General features: G+C 45.0%; 1 protein-coding gene across 8 annotated transcripts in view; it reads right to left on the reverse strand.

The window, feature by feature from the left end:
• The window catches only part of inpp4b (inositol polyphosphate-4-phosphatase type II B), a 1,315,761-nt gene that overhangs the window by 406,553 nt on the left and 886,804 nt on the right, over positions 1 to 22,404 (reverse strand). The gene's annotated exons all lie outside the window — the stretch shown is intronic.

Consider the following 22,404-nt stretch of genomic DNA (forward strand, 5'->3'; position numbering starts at 1 on the left):
TTAAATGGCGTCCCGATCTCTCGCTACACTGAGGTGTTGCAGTGAGTGGAGCCCCTCTGTGTAGAAAATGGGCCTATCACATTCCCCGTTGAGGCCCCTTATATAATGCTCACGAATGGCGTTGTATAGCCATGTGTATCTCAGCGCTGTGAGCGCCGGGAAACACGCGGCTAAACGTGCTCGCTATGTGACTTCGAACCCATTTAGTTGACTCGCGTCCATTGAGTTTGTCTGGCTCACTGAACAACGGGGAATTTAGATTTTATTTAGTTTCTAGTTTTGTGCAGTTTACTTATGCCATTGAGGGGCGCTGTTGATCACTTTGGATTTTTTTTTTATGAAGCGGGGCATCTCACAGCATACCTCATTGGTTAGATTGTTTCCATCATCCTGCAGTTCATAAAGGTTGTGCTGCGCGCTGTTGGAAGTGCACGCTGATAGCGAAAGAAATGGGAAATCTTCGACCTTGGTGAACAATGGGATGAACCAACTTGGTTAAGGATTGAGCAAGAAATGACAGAAAAGGAAAGATAATTAATTAGTTTCAAATCAGATAAAGAAAGGGGAAGAAAGATTGGATTAAGAGAGAAAAAAGATAGAAAGGAAAAGCAGGATTTAAAAAGAAACACTGAATTTTAAAAACCTTTAGAAACAATTTACTACATGCAGGGCGGAGACGCTGTGGTTTAAATTGTTCATTCTCTCGGTTGGAGAGGTTGAGAGGCATTGCAGGATTCTTTAATAAAACTGCACTTAGTTTACTAAATGGCAGCACTAATTTCACTAGTGATTTTAATTGGCAATTAAAGCAGCATTTTCATGAAACTCTCAGGAAATGGAGGGCGAGCTATCATTTCCATGAGGCTAACAGTAGAGAACATGAATGTCCAGGATCTTTTGGCATTCACAATTTATGGGGAGTTTCTTCCTTGCTATAAATTGCTGAAGATGTACATGTTAATAATGTTGAGCACCATTAAACCAGCCATTATACAGGCGCTGGAATGTGGCGACTAGGGACTTTTCACAGTAACTTCATTTGAAGCCTACTTGTGACAATAAGCGATTTTCATTTCATTCATTTCTTGGCAACAGATTCTGGGTCTACATTCTTGACAAATGCCGAGAGGCTGCATCATCATGCATCAATCCAGAAATTACTGTTGATAATATTAACGAGTAATGCTTAATGTGTTAATTCACTAATGGGATTCCTTAATCTTCTGTTTTAATGGAGCTGTCAATACATGTATTTTAAATGGGTTAGTGCTCCATTTAAGTAGCAGACAGGGGATGTCACCTGAACTCATTAAACATATGTCTGTTAATATTGCCAATAATGATTTCTACGCTGCAATCTTCATCATCTACTGCAAAGCAAAAACTCTAACAGGCTCTATTTTAATGGAATAAGATCCATAAGGTCAGCGTTTAGTCACCGTTAGCTTTGTCTAGTACTGCTGTTCATAGTGTGTGGAACAGGGGATGGGGCGGGTGGGGGGGGGGGGGGGGCGGTTGCTGTGCGGTGGAGAATATAATTTAGTGCATTTCATTCTGACGAGAAGCACGAACGATTTCGCTGCTGAACAAAGCCCTCAGATGTCACTTCAGGCCCCAACGTTTATCTTTGCTTCCAGCGAATAGTTCCAGCTCGCAGTAATTTCATGGCAGCCCATTTATCTACCTAATAAATTACCCAATAAATAATCTGGTGAAACAGTAATTAGTTTCAAACTTCGACTGCAAAGCAACAATGACAACATTCTTACTTTCTAAACAAATAACCATAAAAGCTGTCATAATATACACCAGATATCATGGTGCAGACACACACACTGATGAGCACACAGTGGGACCAATCAACACACACAACACCGCAGGCAATCACCAGTTAGAGCACATGCACTATAAAGACAGGGCGTATCAGAGTTCCCGCTGATTCGAGCTGCAGCTTCCTAGTAGGACAGAGCTCACAGCCTGCAGCACAGACATTCACCATGTGCTGAGTGCATCGATTGGTTAGGACAATGCAAAGGTCTTTAGTTAAAGCTAGTATCGTGTTAACCCACAGTGAGAGTATGTTAAACTGTTAATGACTCAATAAAATAGTGTTGCACTATGTCAAGTGTTGGTGACCTTTATGTGTTCCACAGATCCAGAGAGGCCAACACATGATACCAGGTGCTGAGGGATATTAGCACTTTTTAGACCTACCTGCAAGTGATCTGCCTTCCACCAGCATTCCGTCATCCTGCAACATGGACAACATCTGCCCGCCGCCACCGCTCCGCATCGCCGGCAACCTAGGGGCCAACTGGAAGATATTCAAACAGCGCTTCCAGCTCTGCCTTGAGGCCACAGACAGGGAGGACGCCTCGGATACCAGGAAGATTGCTCTCCTCCTATCCACGGCCGGGGACCATGCCATCCACATTTTCAATTCTCTCACCTTTGCGGATGATGAAGATAAAACAAAGTTCAAGACGGTCCTCCTCAAGTTTGACACTCACTGCAGCTTAGAGCTTAATGAAAGTTTTGAGCGCTACGTGTTCCAACAGCGTTTGCAGGGTAAGAAAGAACCTTTCCAATCCTTTCTCACTCACCTCCGCATCCTTGCGCAGTCTTGCAGCTACGGGCCCACCTCCGACTCCATGATACGCGACCAGATCGTTTTCGGTGTTCAGTCGGACCCCCTACGACAGCAGCTCCTCAAAGTAAAGCAGTTCAGCCTAGCGACCGCCATTGAGACCTGTGTCCTACACGAAAATGCCACGAGTCGGTATTCCCACATCCAAGCAGCTGAAACGGCACGGCAAGGTCCCCACGAGGCGGAACGGGTCCAAGCAATTGAGCAACTCCAGGGCCTCAGCCTGGATGAGGGCGGCCATTTTGTGCACTTTTCGCGGACTCCCGCGCTTGTGCGCACCAAATGAGGGGACGGCGACGTCGAAGAACGTAATACGCAGGCACGCACCACCGCACCGCGCATGCGCGGTGGCGCAGCGAGCGTGCTGATGCTACGACGTGCGGCAACTGTGGCTCCGCCCATTTAATACGGCAATGCCCTGCCAAATCACGACAATGCCCAAGATGTGGCAGACTTGGCCACTATGCTGCCTTATGCCGAGCAGCTCAGCCTGCCAATTCATATTGCTTCAGCCAGCCTCGCAGGAATGTCCGGGCAATTCAACCCACGGTCACCGAGTCCGATGCGGACCTCCCACACAGCAGTGACACCGAGGACCCGAAGGCGCCTTTTCGACTCGGTATCGTGACAAAAAACAGAGATTTAAAAAAAATATATTTTTCCAATTTAAGGGGCCATTTAGCATGGCCAATCCACCTAGCCGACACATCTTTGGGTTGTGGGGCAAAACCCACACAAACACGGGGAGAATGTGCAAACTCCACACGGACAGTGACCCAGAGCAGGGATCGAACCTGGGACCTCAGCGCCGTGAGGCAACAGGGCTAACCCACTGCCCCACCGTGCTGCCCGCCCAATGAGATATTGATTGTGCATGTTTATTGCGCATGGGATGGGGGGGGGGGGGGTGGGGGAGGGAAAGGAGGGGGTGGAAAACATGGGGGGAGTGGAAAACATTGGGGGGGGGGATTTTTAGCAGTCAGGCGGTCATGGGTAGGGGAGAATCAAACAGTTAGCGGAGGGAGGAGAGGACAGTTGCTAGGGGCGGGGGGTGGTGTTGTCCCTTTGGGGGGGGTGTGGGTGGGGAGTAGTCGGGTAGCAGGAGAGTCCCCTGGGGGACCAATTCTAGGTTCTGGGAACTATTGTACTGACCCACATGAACCCCACAACAATGGAGCTCCCCTATCTCCCTACTCGTCACCCCATGGGAGGCTCCCATGCCCCCACTTCCAAATATGCTGGAAATACTCAGCCGACCTGGCAACATCTGTGGCGAGCAAGACAGTGTCAATAGCTGGGAATTTGCTAACCCTCTGGAGTCAGGCCGCCACCACAGGATATTTTGAAATGTGGTATTGGCAGCAACTCAGCTGCTTCTCTTACCGCACCTAGTGGTGTACCCAAGGCAGTCTGTCATCTGTTCCCCATGGTGAGGTTTTTCCTGGACGAGATCGCTAGCCTGTCGCCAGGGGCTTGCAGTTTGAGGAGCTCCATGACCAGGAGTCTCTCCTGCTCTTAACTCCTGCTATTGTGGTCTCTTGGAAAGGTTGTACAGGCCGGTTTAAGAATGCTCCTTCCTTTGCCATCATGTCCTAGGATGGGACTCGAACTTGGAGATCCTGGCTCAGAGGCAGCGACGCTACCCAATGTGCCACAAGACCCCTGCAACTGCGGCTCAGCTGCCTGCCAAGAAGAGATGAATGGTTAATTAAAGCAATTAGCTGAAGTCAACACAAAAAGAAATGCTGAATATACTCAGCTGATTAGGCAGAAGCTGTGGAGAGAGTCAGAGTTGACATCTCAGGGTGATGATGATTCTTAATTAAGTGGCCTATTAGCCAGCATTTTACTGGGATCATAAGGGCCCCCACCATGTGGGAGATCACCAGATATGTCCGGCAGACCTCCCAATGGCTTCCCAGAGGGGGTCCCTTCCTTTCAGAATGCTCGATGGCCAGACGGTAGCAATGGTTGCCTCAGTCACCTGCCACCCAGCTCAGGTACATTACAAACCTCCTTCCCCTGCAGTCTTAGATACGGCCACCTCTATTGATGGCACTGCCAAGGTTGCCGTGATACTGGCTGTGTGACTGGACCAACAGGTGGGAGAGGCAGGCCACCACCCTTAACGGGATGGTGGTCCTGACTGTGGCCTCCTAATTGACTGCTGCTGGCAAAATCCGTTCTGTGGTCCCACTGTTGGCCCACACGTGCGCAGGACTCACATTCGGTCTTGGCAGCTGCACTCACAAGTACCAGTAAAACTACAGCCAACGTTTCAGGCTGATGGCCTTTCCAGAGAATCCTCTCTGTTGAAAGACCAGCAATGATAACTCTGTCTATCGTTCTCTCTCTCTTTCTTCACTAACACGGCCAGACCTGCAAGTTTTTCCAGCCTTTTCCACTTTTATTTACCCAAAATACAGGAGATTTACCAGGAAGGATCGTGCCAAGAAATTGCCAAAGTTTTAATATTTGGTGACCATAAACTAGGATATGTCTTCATCGATGTGTTGGGTGCTCTGGATCCGTGGAACACATACAGGCCACTAACACTTAAAATAGTGCAACTCTATTTTATTAAGTTAGAAACTGTTGAACATACTTTCACTGTGGGTTAACACGATGTTAGATTAAACTAAAGACCTATGCCTGTCCTAACCAGTCTATGCACTCAGCACATGGTGAAGATCTGTGCTGTAAACTGTAAGCTCTGTCCTTCTGAGAGGCTGCATCCCGAATGAGCGGGACCTCTGATGCCCTCGGTCTATGTAGTGAGTGTGCTCTAACTGGTGATTGGCTGCGGTGTTGTGTGTGTTGATTGGTCTTGCTGTGTGTCCATCAGTGTGTGTGTCTGCACCATGATATACTGTTGTATATTATGACATTCATGTAACATACTGGCACTGCTAATTCACAGATTCAAATGACCTTCTTACTTATTGCACCACACACATGCAATCTTATTGAGCTGCTTGTTCTCCGTGCTCCCTCCTCTGAGGGAAGGCAGCTACACTGCACTCCATCATCCAAAACAAAAGATGCTCACTACTAAAGTAAGGAACATCTATAAATATTCACAATTTATCACCGCAGGAAATAATTACAACCATAGGGTTGTTTACCCATTATTCTCTTACAGATTATGACTGTAAGAGAATGGTTAGAATCATATGATTCTGCAGGCACCAACTGATTTCCAGTATCTGAAGCAAAATGCAGTTCTTCCTGCGTGACCTACAAAGTAAATATTGGCAGGCTATTTCTCAACAAAGGACATCACAGCAAAGTCATTGTTACCCGACCTTCACCTCTCCACACTTTCCAGCAGAGTATCGGAAACAGAAAGTCGCAACCATTTATTGTTTTTCCACTTTTATTTCAAGAATGCTGATGCCAACAGCATTACCATATCACTCCAATGGCTGAGATCAACTTACTCAATGCAGGCCATAGATTGAAGCAGAATCATCCATTGCACTTTCAAATAAATCTGGCTTTTGACAAATTAATTCCATGACCAGTCATTCCATGAACTCAGCCCTTCTCCCCGGGGAAAATACAAACACGGTTTGTTAAAAGAAACAAAAAGTTGCCCCCTGCACCCACCACCCCAATAGTTCAGCAGGCTTATCTGGTGGATGGTTAGAATCTTAGAATTCATACAGTGCAGGACGAGGCCATTTGGCCTATCGAGTCTATACCGGCCCTTGTTCCGGTAGAGCATCCTACTTAGGTCCGACCCCCTGTCCTTATCTCTTTAACCCCACCCACCCTATGGGCAATATTAGCATGGCCAATTCCCCAACCTGCACATCTTTGGTCTGTGACAGGAATCCGGAGCACCCGAAGGAAACCCACTCAGGCTTGGGGAGAAAGTGCAAACCCCACACAGACAATAACAACCAAAATGGGGAGGTCTCACTGGGAGGCACTGAAGGCAGTGATGAGAGGAGAGATCATAACCTACAAGGCAAGCAGATAGGGAAGAGAGGGTGGCCAGGCAACAACTGGTGGACTCCATTCTGGAACATGACAGAAAATACTCTGAGGCCCCTACCATAGAGCTGCTGGCGGAGAGGAAAAAACTGCAAATGGACTTCAACCTGTTATCCACTCGGAAAACAGTGTACCAACTCCGCCAGACACGGGGTACCTTCTATGAACAGAGACAAGGCTGGCCGCCTCTTGGCTATCCAGCTGAGAAGGCAGGCAGCCACGAGGGAAATAGCACAGGTAAAGGATAGCAGAGGCAGATTGATAACAGAACCAAAGGAGATCAATCGGGCATTTGAGACCTTCTACCGGGGTCTGTATACCTCCGAGCACCCCAACAAGGACGCGGGGATGAAACAGTTCCTAGACTGACTGGAACTACCAGTCGTGGGGGAAGGAAGCACCAATAGATCTGGGAGAAATCATGGAGCGCATCTGCTCCATGCAGGTAGGGAAGGCACCGGGACCCGACGGGTTCCCGGCGGACTTCTACCAAGAATTTGCACAGTCCTGGCCCCACACCTAAGGGACATGTTCGCGGACTCAGTGGCAAGGGGCACCCTGCCCCCAATGCTAGCGCAGGCCACAATTTCACTGATACCCAAAAAAGATAAATACCCGACAGAATGTGGATCATACAGACCCATTTCACTGTTGAATGTGGACGCAAAAATACTCACAAAGGTCTGGCCAAAAGGCTGGAGGGCTGTGTACCGGCGGTTGTCACAGAGGACCAACCAGGCTTTGTCAAGGGTAGGCAGCTCACAGCGAACATCAAGCGGTTACTGAACGTAATAATGACCCCCCCCCCCTCCTCCCCCCCCCACCCAAACCCCGGGGAGAGAACACCAGAGGTGATCTTCTCCCTGGACACAGAAAAGGCCTTCGACAGAGTCAAATGGAATTACCTCCTCGAGGTACTGGAACGGATTGGGCGAGGAGCGGGGTTCACCGCCTGGGTGAAGCTCCTGTACAACGCTCCCAAAGCGAGTGTCTGAACTAACACTACCAGCTCTGAATACCTCCTGCACTCCCATCCCCCTCAACAAGATACACAATGGTAATGATATGTATATGTCTCTATAACTAAAGGGTTAATTATAATATCTAGCTGTAACACTACCACTAGAGGGCATTACAAGATCCAGTATAAATAGCAGCTCCTAAAGGATCTTGGTCTTTTTCTACCCAGGAGTATTTAGTAAGCAGTAGTGTATTTAGATAGCTCTCAGTATAGTTAGTATTTATAGTTGTGAATCAGTTAATTCAATCATATTTAATTACTTGATTTCTAGAGGTAGTTCTGCAGAGTGTTCAACTCAGATATAATCAATCGTTACTTTGAATAAATTAGTTAGCTTAAGTTGAAGACTCGTGGTTTCTTCAGGATCACACCATCAGACCATCGGCATCAACAGCAACTAGTAACGATACATATTACTAGACCCAGTAATATAACATGGTACCAGGATTGGCTACAGTAAACTACCTAGAATAGATTAGTTAAGTTGGAAAAGAAGAAAAACATTTGCAGCTATTTGGCAACAGAAGCATTATCTTCTGAATAAATTTGATGATTCCCAGCTTGATGGACAGAACACAAGCACCTCTACACCTCAGGGTCACCAGTAACTTAAGTGTAAACTGGCGTTTGTTTAAACAATAATTTCAGCTTTACTTAGAAGCATCTAACTTAAATAATGCCACAGATGCTCACAAAATAGCACTGTTACTAACTATGGCTGGTCCACACGCGATAAAGATCTACAATTCATTTAATTACACAGGTCAAGACAAAACAAAGTTTGAAGTAATCCTTGAAAAATTCGATAGCCACTGTAAAATTCAAACCAATGAAACTTTTGAGCGCTACATGTTTAAGAAGTGATTGCAAGGAAAAGATGAATCCTTTAACAGCTTTGTAACAGATCTTAGGCTACTAGCACAGTCCTGTAACTTTTCTGCACTTCATGATTCAATGATTTGTGACCAAATAGTGTTTGGCATTATGGATGAACATTTAAGAGAAAAATTACTAAGGCAAAAAGCATTGACTTTAGAAATCGCGATAGAAATGTCTTTGGTTCATCAACAATCAAAAAATCAGTACCAAGAGTATTTTCTCCGTGAAAAGGGCGTGAAAATTCCCCATGAGGCAGAGTGTGGAAAGGCAGTGACGCAGATGAAGCTATCTTGCGCGCGCGCATTCGAGCCCCGCACATGTGCACTTTGCTCAGAAATGCGCCACGGCCGAAAACCGATTTGCGCATGCGTGAAGAAGTGTCATGCGTCATGACGTCAGCGCAATTACATGTACAAGTTGTGGAACCTCCCACTTTCAGAAAAAATGCCCTGCCAGAGGAAAACAATGCTAACAATGTGGCAAATTCAATCATTATGCTGCACAATGCAGATCGACACTCACATTTAAAACTTCCAAACCGATTTCAAGGCAGATAAATGTTAGGAGTGTACAATCAAAAGAAGAAGAGTTAGAGCAAGATTTTTTGACAGATTCAAACACTTACTCCCTTGAAAATACATTCTTTGTCGGGATCATTGAAAAATATGAAAACTCCACAGAAGTAACTTTGCCTACCAAACCAATGAATTCCATTACTTCAGATTCTGGAACACAGTACTCAAAGTAAATGAATGCCCAATCAATTTTAAGCTCGACACAGGCGGGTCAGCTAATTTGTTATCCAAGCTCGACCTCTCAAGGCTCAAGCGACCTCCAAAAATTCTTTCAGCTGCCTGTAAACTTACAGACTATAATGGCAATGTTATCTCGTCCATGGGATCATGCTATTTACTTATTTCCAAAAAGGACATTGAAACAAAACTAAGATTTGAGATCGTCAAGTCAGATAAATCGTCACTCTTGGGTGCAAATGCCTGCAAGGAGCTACACCCAATTCAACTACTGCAACTTCGTCTCATCCTGATCTACAAAAGGATATCCAAACAGTCCTTGATTAGTATCCAGATGTCTTCAAAGGCATGGGCACTTTACCATTTAAGTACAAAATTTTACTTTGATTGGATGCTAAGCTAGTAGTACATCCACCAAGGAGAATTCCTGCTCCACTAAGAGAAAGGTTGAAGTTGGAATTAGAAAGGCTACTGCAACAAGGTATAATATCAAGAGTCACAGAATCAACTGACCTGGTCAGTTCGATGGTTTGTGTGAAGAAACCATCAGGTGATCTGCGGATTTGTATTGATCCCAAGAATCTCAATGAGAACATAATGAGGGAACACTATCCCATACTGAAGAGAGAGGAAATCACCAGTGAAATGGTGAATGCTCACATCTTCACCAAGTTAGATGCATCGTAGGTTTCAATTGGAAGAGTCAAGCAGAAAGCTCTGCACCTTTAATACACATTTTGGCAAATCTTGCTACAATAGGATGTCTTTCGGAATTATCTCTGCATCTGAAATATTCCACCGCATTATGAAAAGATGACTGAGGGAATAGACGGTGTACGTGTTTACGTAGATGACATCATCCAATGGTCATCAACACCAGAACAGCATGTCTCGAGACTGAGACAAGTCTTTCAACGCATACATAAGTATGGCCTCAAGCTTAATCATACCAAATGCAGTTTTGGCGCTTCTACGCTTAAAGGTACCTTGGAGACAAAATTTCAGAACAAGGTGTGCAACCTGACTCTGCCAAAATCGCAGCCATTCAAGGAATGAAAGTCCCGGAGGACAAAAAAGCAGTTCTTCGTTTTCTTGGCATTGTCAACTTCCTTGGCAAATTCATCCCTAATTTGTCCAACCGAACAACTGCTCTGAGAAACCTGTTTAAGGAATCAACGTTGTTTGAATGGACGAAGGATCAGAGTGGTTTGACTTGAAATCACAACTCGCCACTGCACCATTCGACTGACGGTCAGAACGGAATTGGAGCAGTTTTGTTGCAAAAGGACAACAGCTCGTCTTGGGTTCCTATCGCATATGCATCGAGGGCGATGACACCAACAGAATGTTGCTATGCTCAAATCAAAAAAGAATGTTTGGGTCTGTGAACAGGAATTTTAAAGTTCCATGATTACATTTATGGCCTAGTCACATCACTGTGGAGACCGACCACAGACCATTGGTGCACATTATAAAAAAGGATCTCAATGACATGACTCCACGGCTCCAAAGAATTCTAATGAAACTTTCAACCTCATCTACACACCAAGGAAGGATCTGATAACAGCAGATGCGTTATCACGCTCCATTACTTTGCAAAGTGAACCACTGGAATTCATTCAACACATTGAATCACAGGTACAGATGTGTGCAGACAACATTCCAGCATCAGACGAGAAAATCAACTTGATAAGAGAGGAGACTAAAAAGGATGCATTGCTAAAACGTGTCATTCACCACGTCAATAACGAGTGGTCAAAAGGGCAATGTCCATAATTTTGCAATGTTCAAGCGGATTTAACGGTGATAAATGGTCCACTTCTGTGACTCGATAGGGTAGTCATTCCACTGCGTCGCAGGCCCATGATACTAAATCAGATTCACGAGGGGCACTTTGGGATTGAAAAATGTAAGAGACAGGCTAGACAAGCTGTCTACTGGCCAGGCATAAATCGGGCCATCACTGACATGGTTATGGGATGTGAGATGTGTCAAAAGTTCCAGCCTGCGCAGTGCAAGGATGCTTTGCAGCAACACAAGTTGGAAATCTCTCCTTGGGCCAAAGTAGGCATTGACCTATTTCATTCCATGGTCGTGACTACGTGCTCATTAACGACTATTTCTCAAACTATCCAGAGGTAATTAAGCTATCGGATCTAACCTCCAAATCTGTGATAAAAGCAAGCAAAGAAACATTTTCCTGACATTCCAAAAGACAATGGACCATGCTTTGATAGTAATGGTTGGGCTGAGTTTGCAAGACTCTACATTACCCACAGTTGAACGGGAAAGTAGAAAAGGGAGTACATATTGTTAAACAACTGATTAATAAAGCTCTGGATTCTGCGTCAGTCATCTATCTTGCGCTGTTATCCTACCGAGCAACTCCATTATCAACACGTTTGTCACCATCACAAATGCTGATGAGTAGAGATCTGAGAACAACGTTACCTGCGTTACAGTTTCCAAATCCTGATCATCTTCCAGCTCTACAAAAAAATGCAACAGCTACATGATCGTCAAGGATTATATTATAACATGCATGCTACCACTCTGGACTCATTATCTCCAGATGACACCATTAGGATAAAAATACCCGATGGAGGTTGGTCTGCTCCTGCAAAGATTAGACAAGCAGTCCCCAGATCATGCATAATCAAAACAACTGAAGGTAACATTCTACATAGAAATTGTAGACAACTCAAGAAGGTTCAACCTCAGAAATGTTTTCCGGATCCACATCTGTATGAAACCATCTTTCAAGATTTGCTAATCAAGACTCAAAGCACCACTGACACTCAAAGCAACACTGACACTCAAAGCAACACTGACACTCAAAGCAACACTGGCATGCAAAGAACTGGTCAAGAAATCAGAATCACCACCTCGTCCACTCAGAAGATCTATGAGAAGAAGAAAGACACCTCATAGACTTAACCTGTAAAGGCTTCACAGTAAATTTGTGTATTCGTTACTCATTTTACTCTGTATTACATTATACATATCATGCTTTGGTTTACTTATTGTTCTACATTTTTCCTTTGTTAAAACAAGTCAGAAATGTAAATAAAAAAGGGGGGACATAATAATATGTGTATATATCTAAAGGGTTAATGATAACATCTAGCTGTAACACTACCACTAGAGGCATTACAAGATCCAGTATAAATAGCAGCTCCTAAAGGATCTTGGTCTCTTTCTACCCAGGAGTGTTTAGTAAGCAGTTTGTATTTAGATAGCTCTCAGTATAGTTAGTATCTGAGGTTGTGAATCAGTTAATTCAATCATATTTAATTACTTGATTTCTAGAGATAGTTCTGTAGAGTGTCGAACTCAGATATAATAAATTGTTACTTTAAATAAATTAGTTAGCTTAAGTTGAAGACTCGTGGTTTCTTCAGGATCACACCATCAGACAATCGGCATCAACAGCAACTAGTAACGATACATAGTACTAGACCCAGTAACATAACAACAATGAGCCCAGTGGTAGTGGCGACGCTGAAAACGTGGACCCAGCTCAGACAACACTTCGGGATAACTAAAATGGCCCCATGGCCCCCATCTGCGGCAATCACAGATTCCCCCCAGCCATGCTAGATACCAACTTCAAAAGATGGAGGCGGAACGGGGCACACTGACGGTCGGGGACTTTTACATTGGGCATAGACTGGTGACATTGGGTGAATTGACGAGGAAGTGGCAACTAGCAAAATGACAGGAAATGAAATATCTCCAATTAAAACACTTCCTCCGCAAAGAGACAGGGTACTCCGGGGCCCCAGAAACCACACTACTAGACGCTTGATAAGCACAAGCAGCTAGATGGTGGGTCTATGTGGGAAAATATACGGACAGTTACTGGATAGGGCCCGAACACCACTGGACGAGATCAGACAAAAATGGGAAGACAAACTGGGGACAGAGGTAGGATGGGGACTCTGGAGGGAAGCACTGAGCGGGGTGAACTCCACCTCCTCCTGTGCAAGGCTCAGTCTAATGCAGCTCAAAGTGATGCACAGAGCGCACCTGACCAGAACCCGAATCAGCAGGTTCGTCCTGGAGGTGGAGGTGTGAACAGTGCCAGAGGGGCCCGGCAAACCACACCAACATGTTCAAACTTGCTGGGTTCTGGGCAGCCTTCTCCGAGGCAATGTCCAAGGTTGTGGGGGTGAGGGTGAAGCCATGCCCCATAGTGGCAATCTTCGGGGTATCGGAGCACCCAGAACTACACGTGGAGAAGGGGCCTAATGCCCTTGCTTTCGCTTCCCTAATCACACACCGGAGAATCCTGCTCGGCTGACGGTCAGCAGCACCACCCACAGCTTCAGACTAGCTTGCTGACCTTTCGGGATTTCTCCACCTGGAGAAGATAGAGTATGCCATCCGAGGGTCAGATGAAGGCTTCCTGGATACTTGGGGGCAGTTTGTCGGCCTGTTCCAAAACTGGTTTGAGGCCAGCAACAAGGAATAAGTTAAGAATAAAAAAACCAAGATAGATGAGGAACCAAAGGACTGCGCAACCCAGGGGGAGGACTGGGGGAACCCCGTGCCTTTTCCCTGAAAATAAAAGCAAAACACAGCCAAAGCCGGGGGGGAGGGGCAGAGACTGATCCAGAGGGCGGCAATATGTATATAGGGTCAATTAAATGAAAGACAAAATAAACCTCTCTGTACAATAAAGCAAATTAACGCGGGTAAGAATAATGTGATGTATATATACAATTGTTTATAAACATGAGAAATGCCAATAAAAAGATTTTTTTTTTAAACTCCCACACAGGAATTGAACTCCCAATGCTGGAATTGAACTGATGTCCCTTGCGCTGTGAGGCAGCAGTGCTAACCACTGTGCCACCGTGCCACCCTATTATATAAGCCAGGAATGTCTCGAGTGAATGTTCTTGACAAATCCAGCATCTGGTACATTAGAACTAGCCTCAGTGTTCCTGGGTTAGAAAGTGGAAATTCAGCCAGAAGTCCTGTGCCTGATCATCATATTTGGATATTAAGTGAAGGCGGATAAGGCACAACTGTGACGCTTCGCACGATCAACCAGACTGTTGGCACTGTGTCTGGACTTGTACATTAACAAGGATAACTTGGGTTAGATAACCAAGAGTGAATGAACAGCTGTGAAAGCATACCTCAGCAGGAATCCATAGCAGCAGAGAAAAGGCTCTGATTTCCCTGCTCGGTGATCAAAGCGAATGAGCAGTAGGACTCTGCACTGTGTGTGTTTACCGTTCTACAAATGGTATAAGTCAGATCAGTCATTACAGTATAGCTTCACAAATTGAGACTGCTCAGTAATACATCAGGTAAATGCTAAACTGTAAAAACAAGTGCATCAGATTTCATGAGAAAATGGAGGGGATGTAGAATGTGATTCAAAAATACCAGCATACATCACTGAATACATTTGTTATTCAAACTATCAGTAAAGCAACGGCTCTGATAATGAGGAGAGTCTCAAGCCAGGAATAAATGCAAAACTCCACTCTTCATACCAGACAGAATGTGTGTTTGGGAAATTGCCTTCGAAGTGTGATCATCAGTACATACAAACTTTCTTGATGGTTCCTCTGAATTTAGACTCAATATCTGGGCTCAAACATGACGAAGAGCCACTTTGGGTGTGGAGGCTGCCCAATACACCTCCAGCCAAGCTGTTGCAGTACAGCTACAACACTGGCATTTACCCGGCAATGTGGAAAATTGCCCAATTGTGTCTGTGCACAAGAAACAGGACAAATCCAACCCAGCCATTATCGCCTTATCAGTCCACTCCACCATCAGCAAAGTGATGGAAGGAGTCATCAACAGTGCTATCAAGCGGCTCTTACTCAATAATAACCTGCTCATGCATGCTCAGTTTGGGTTCTGCCAGGGTCACTCAGCTCTTGACCTCATTGGTTTAAACATGGACAAAAGAGCTGAATGTCAGAGGTAAGGTAGCATTTGACAGAGTATGTCATCAAGGAGCCCTAGCTAAATTGGAGTCAATGGGGATCAGGGGGAAAACTCTCCGCTGGTTTGAGATATATCTATCACAATGGAAAATGGTTGTGGTGGTTGGAGGTCTATCATCCCAGCTCCAGAAGATCAGTGCAGGAGTTCCTCCGGGTTATGTCCTAGACCCAACCATCTTCAGCTGTTTCAACAATGATCTGCCTTCCATCATAAGGTCAGAAGTGGGAATGTTTGCAGATGACTGCACAATGTTCAGCACCATTCGTGACTCCTCAGATACTGAAGCAATGCATGTACAAGTGTAGCAAGACCTAGACAATATCCAGGCTTGGGCTTGACAACTGAAAAGTTACATTCACGCCATACAAGTGCCAGGCAATGACCATTCCTACAAGAGAGGATCTAACCATCACCCCTTGACATTCAATGGAATTACCATCGCTGAATCCCCCACAATCAACATCCTGGGGGCTACCATTGATCAGAAACTGAACTGGGCGACATGGTGACACAATGGTTACCACTGCTGCCTCATGGCACCGAGGTCCCGGGTTCGAACCCAGCCCCGGGTCATTCTGCATGGATCCCACCTCCACAACCCAAAAAGATGTGCAGGGTAGGTAAATTGCCCCTTAATTGGAAAAAAGAATTGGGTACTCTAAATTTATATTTAAAAAAAGAAGCTTGACAGTATCTGGGACAAAGCAGCCCGCTTGATTGCTCCTCCTTCCACAAACATTCAAACCCTCCACCACTGACAAACAGTTGCAGCCCTGTCTACCATCTACAAGATGCACTTCAGTAACTCGCCAAGGTTCCTTAGACAGCACCTTCCAAACCCATGACCGCTACCATCTCGAAGGACAAGAGCAACAGATACCTAGGAACCCCACCACCTGGAGGTTCCCCTCCAAGTCACTCACCACACTGACTTGGAAATATATCGCCGTCCCTTCACTGACGCTGGGTCAAAATCCTGGAACTCTCTCCCCAACAGCACTGTGGCTGTACCTACACCTCAGAGGCTGCAGGGGTTCAAGAAGGAACCTTCTGAAGGGCAACTAGGGATGGGTAATAAATGCTGTCCTAACCAGCGACACCCACATCCCGCAAATTAATTTTAAGAAGCTACAATGCCAAATCACTCGGCACCTTTAGAACAGAAAGTCAAGAGGAGAGAAGATGCAAAGAACATACAGAAAAAAATCAAAGTAAAGGAAAAAAAATCTTCAAACCCATTTTTCCATGTGGGATCTGTTGGTACCTTGGGACAAAAATACTACTTGAACAACTTCACTGTGATACACAGATAATACTGGTATAAAACAGCCTCTATTTCCTGCCCTACTAATCATATAAACCAGAAAATAGATCCACAAAGGTCTGGGGAATAACCATAATTATCCCTGCCAGACACTAGGAATTTAAACTGCCTGAACTCCTGTTACAGTGAAATCCTTAGCTTGTACGTATAACCCATATTTAAATTGCTCACTGTGCATATAATGATTAAATGTTTAAACAAAGAAAAGGAGAAAAAAACTCAAGAAAAAGATCTTGTCTGCAGCAGGTTAATGCAAAACTAAACAAAAATGAGCTAAAAGGAAACTTCATTCATAAGCTGTGCTATAAATTAGGAAATGTACTTGCTCGTTCCCACAATTTTGGGATCATAATCTCAAATGGATAATTTCAGAAAGGTACCAAGTGAGGCAAGAAGCCTCTACGGAGATAGAGTGAGAGAATTGACATGATGATCTGACCTGCACGAGTAACAGTGACAAGAAGCCACAATAGCATCTCATGCCTACAGCTGGACAATAACATGTGCAGAAAGAAAATAATGAAGAAAATGATGAGGGAAATAATATATATATTTTTTAAAAAGGAGACAAATATTTAACAATTTACATTTATATAGGGCCTATCATGCAATAAAATTATCCAAGATGCTTCACAGGGGCATTATAAAACAATACATAACACAGGATTACTTTGATAAATAGCACACTGACCACAGACTCAGCTAAATTGAAAGCTTTTGTAAGAATCAAAACTCATAACCAGGAGTTGATTCTGGTGCACAGTGTGTAAGACAATCAATATACCACAAGTGTCTTTCAGAATCCCTAATAGCCATTGGGTAGCAACTTAACAAATAGAATAAGGAATAGGACTTAAATAGTTCAAACTATCCCAAACAACAAATGTAACGAAGAATAAAATTGATTCCAGGATCTTGAATTGATAAACATAGAATTCTTCCGAACATTAAACGAGGGGCCCACTTGGCAAATCCCGGCCAAGTGTTGACGCCGGCGTCAAAACCGGCGCGAGCGACGCCGGCATCAACGGGCCTCCAGGCCCAGGCATTCACCCCTTCTTCGGGGGCTAGTACGGCGCCAGAGTGCTGTGCGCTCGAAAGCCGGCGTGGGTCTGCGCATGCGCACCACAGCCGCCGCGGGTCCGCGCCATGGGCAGTGCGCGTCCGCACATGTGCTTGGGTTGCCATCTCCGCGCCGGCCCCCAGGCAACATGGCGGATCCCTACAGGGGTCCGGTGTGGAGGAACATAGGCACCCCCCGGAATTAGCCTGGCCGCCGATCGGTAGGCCCCGATCGCGGGCCTGGCCACCGTGGAGGCACCCCCCAGAGTCAGAGCACCCCGCCCCCCCAACCAGGATGGCCTCCGCAGCCAGAACCTCGAACTCCCGCCGGGTAGGACCATACGTAACCCACGCCGGTGGGACTCGGAGGGCACTCGGCTTTCAACGGCCCCCGACCGGTGCGGCGGTGACCGTGCGAGTGCAATTGCTGCCGATTCTCTGGACGCCAGAGAATTGGTGGCCCGGGGGCAGAGCGGCATGGCACGATTCTTGCGGCCCCCGGCAATTCTCCGACCGTGCGCAGGATCGGAGAATCCCAGCCAACATGTTCTTCGAACCCATTAGTTTGGCCGTATTTCAAGATGTATTGACACCAACACTGCCATTAAACACAGAGATAACATGTCCTCTATGCAACCTCCTTAAAAAAATGGTGGAGAATCTATATCTGTGAACAGCCATCTTTAAGATGGCCCACTATAGGCTATTAAAGAAAATATAAACCTACACCATCAGAGTATTCTAGAGAAAGGGGAGAAAAATGTATAAAGAGAGACAGAATCGACAGAACCAGCACTCTCTCTACTCTCCTGTCAGAGTGTGCAGTCAAGATGGTCTGTTCTTGCCGGTTATGTCAAACAAGTCTCTTGAGACTTTTGAGTATGTCTGTCTTACTCTTTTTAAAGTTTTGAAGTTGAGATAACTTTTGGATATCCAAGCTTTAATGACAAACTGTTAGCAGATTTACATATTGTGGACTCTGTAACTCTGTTTTATATTTTAAAATGTTTGTAATAAAACCCCACTAAAAAAATTAACTGTGTATTTGTTACATTGAGTAAGTTTTAAAATTCCTAGACGCTCGCTCGGATGTCCTAAGCGACAAGGATCCACGCTGAAAAAGTAACAAATTAGTGTTGAGCGAGTTACCTGGACAATTCCCACCAGAACATAACTGAAAGCTATTTAACTAATTTCAAAGCTGCAAGAGTAATCTCCCTTTAGTGAGAGCTGTTCTGTTTCATACAGGAAGATAACTTTCCCTCTTTCGGTGGCTTAGTCAGAAGCAGACTGGTAAGATTAATCATCCAGGTCAATAATCCTAAAATTCTAAATCATTCACAACTGAAGGGATATTACAGCAGATGATGCAAAGCTTAGTCAAAGATTTAGATTTTAAGGGAGGGTAGAAAGATGCAGAGGTTTAGGAAGGGAATTCTGTAGTTTAGGGTCAAGTTGGATGAGAACACAATCACAATGGTGGAGCAATTAAGATTTGGGATGCTCAGGATGCCAGAATTAGGGGAACATAGGTATCTCAGAGGGTTGTGGAGTTCAAGAAAATTACAAAGACAGGGTGGAGCAAGGAAATGGAAAGATTTGAAAATAAGCACGAGAATTGTAAAATCAAGTCATTGCTTAACAAGGAACCAGTGTTGGTGCAAGTTAGGACACAGCGGCAATTTTGGATGAGCTCAATAAAAGAGAAAATACAATCCGTGATAAAAGCAAATTACTGCAGATGCTGGTATCTGAACCAGAAGCAGAAAATACTGGATAATCTCAACAGGTCTGTCAGCATCTGTGGTGAGAGAAGGAAGCTAACATCGAGTCCGCATGACTCTTTGTCAAAGCTCACTTTGTCAAAGCTTTGAAAAAGAGTTATCCAGACTCGAAATGTTCGCTCCCTTCTATTTTCCACAGATGCTGTTAGACCTGAATATAATACGGGCGGCCAGTCAGGAGTGCATAGGAATACTCACGTTTAGAGGCAACAAAGGCCTGGGTGAGGTTTCAGCAAGTGAGCTGACCGAGGGATGCAATTGGACAAAGTCAGAGATGGAGCAACCACCTGGGAAATAACAATAATGTCCAATTCCATAACTTTAAGGTTCTGAATGTGATATCTCACCAGAAAATATTAATTAAAGAGAAAAAAATGAATAAAAATTGTAACATAGGTGTCTCTATTCCAGCAGTGCAAGATTCTAAAGCAACCAAGGTGGAAATAAGACCTAAATATCATTGGATCTCGCACACAATCCAAGAACAGCACAGGATATTTGGCAGTCAGCTTAGCCCTCATCTCTTGAGATTGATGCGTTAGATAAGGTTGTTAAGGACCATAGAGGGAGTTAAGTTACAGATCAGCCATGCTCAAATTGCATCATGAAGGGACTGAATGGCCTTCGCTTACTCCCAATTCAGGTTTAAAATAACCCAAGAAACTAGAAGCAGGAGTTGGTCATTTTCCCCTTGAGCCTGTCTGCCAACATTCAATAAGATCATGGCGCATTAACTACCTCCCTCCAACTTTCACACGCTATCCCCATTTCCCCTTGTGTCCGTAAATCTGTCGAACTTGAACTTAAATATACTCATCCGCAGCTTTCTTTGGTGGAGAATGACAAAGTTCATAAATCATGGAGTCAATAAATTTCTCCAAATTTCAGTCCTAAATGGCAAAAACCATATTATGAGGAGATGGTAATCCCTAGTGCCAGACTCCCAAACTGGGTGACCCCTAGCTCTAGACTCCCCAGCTAAGAGAAACATCATCCCAACATCTATCCTGTCAAGAACCTTAAGAATTTCATGTTTCCATAAGATAGCATTCTCTTATTCTCAACTCTAAATATGGGTCTGATCTATTCATTATCTATTTAACAGATAATCCCCTCATCCTGAGTCTGCACTCTCTCTCTATGGTGATTATATAATTCCTTAGGTAAGAATACAAAAGCTGTTCACCGATGTGATCTCACCAAGGCTCTAGGTAATTGCAGTAGGATTTATACTTCAATCCCTTTGTAATGTTTATTCATAATATCAAAATTTCTATCTAGTTTAGAAATGTACTATAACATCAAATTTTGGAAGTTCTTTGTCTGTAAATTATATTATATTGTGTGTGTAACAGAACAAAGTGGGTCCATCTGAACCACAAACAGACAATCAAGGGCTTTGTTTAATGTTTTATTGATAGCGTCTCTAACAATGCACCTGTTTGTCCATCTTCCACTTGAGTGTCGTACTGGATCATATGCTCAATTCGCATAATGGATGGATCTATAACCTTATGCCTCAATGATGAGAACGCTGTAAGCAGTCGCGCATTAATGGTAGGGGAAGAGGACAAGTTATACTACTTTTAAAAACTGCATTCAAAACAGACAGTAGCAGTCAGATTTGAATTTCAAAACAATGAAAACGTATTTACACCTGAAACAATTTATTCGCATTTAACAGCAGCTGAGGTACAGACAAAAGTGCTGAACTCGCACTTTGAACTGGATGGGGGGGGGGGGGGCGGGGGGCTTGCCTGGTTTCTACTAAATGCTCTACTATAATTCAGATTATCCACTATACACGCTACAACACTGAAGTACTTCTTTATGAGTCAAATGACCTTTCTGCACAGCAAGGCATGTTTCAAGTGACTATGGTGTGCTTAGCTGGTCCTGATTATAGGTTTGGATATTGGGCTGGGTTTTCCACTTTGTGACACCAGTGTTATTTAGAGGCTCCTCGATGCTCACACTGCTGACTGTGTCCTGTAAATGTTCACAGAGCCTCTGGTAATGTGGGAGCCCACCCACGCTATCCCTCTGGGCACCCTCATACTCCAGCTGTTTCACCCAGGGGATGGATATGGCCAAGCACAAGGGGTCCACCAGGCATTGGGGTGCTTCTCAGAAGCGCTGGCCCATTGCAGAGGAAACAGGGAATCAGCAGAGCTCACCCCAACCAGAGGTCAACTGCATTGCGGCCATTGGAACCCTCCCTAGTTAAGACCATAAGATATAGGACCATAATTAGGCCATTTGGCCCATCAAGTCAGCATTCAATCATAGCTGATATGTTTCTCATTCCATTCTCCTGCCTTCTCCCCATAACCCCTGATCCCCTCATTAATCAAGAACCTAACTATTTCTGTCTTAAATACACTCAGTGATTTGGCCTCCACAGCCTTCTGTGGCAAAGAATTCGACAGATTCACTACCCTCTGGCTGAAGAAAATCCGCCTCATCTCAGTTTTAAAGGATCGACCCTTGAGTCTGAGGCTGTGCCCTCGGGTTCTGGTTTTTCCTACTAGTTTAAATATCCCTTCCACGTCCACTCTATCTAGGCCTCTCGGTATCCTGTAAGTTTCAATAAGATCCCCCCTCATCCTTCTAAACTCCAGAGTCCTCAACTGCTCCTCATATGACAAGCTCATCGATCCAGGGATTATTGTTGTAATCTGCCACCATCAGGGTAGAGGCTCACCAGTGACCCCACCATTCCGGATCACCAGCTGGTTCTTCCTGGTGAGGCTGGCAGCACTGACTGCCTCTGTGATCACCTCCCAGGCACTGTTCAGGAGGGCGCGCCTGCGTCTGTGACCCATCCTGGGGAGAAGGTGTATTTGAATCCCCCACTGACGTGGAGCTGTGAGTTCACCTTGGACTTCCGAACCCAGGAGGGGCAGCTTGCGAGCCTGCGTCTGTGGCCCATCCTGGGGAGGAGGAGTATCTCTGCCAAAGCT

This window comes from Scyliorhinus torazame, chromosome 3 (assembly GCF_047496885.1).
Source record: "Scyliorhinus torazame isolate Kashiwa2021f chromosome 3, sScyTor2.1, whole genome shotgun sequence".
In the NCBI taxonomy this organism is placed as follows: Eukaryota; Metazoa; Chordata; class Chondrichthyes; order Carcharhiniformes; family Scyliorhinidae; genus Scyliorhinus; species Scyliorhinus torazame.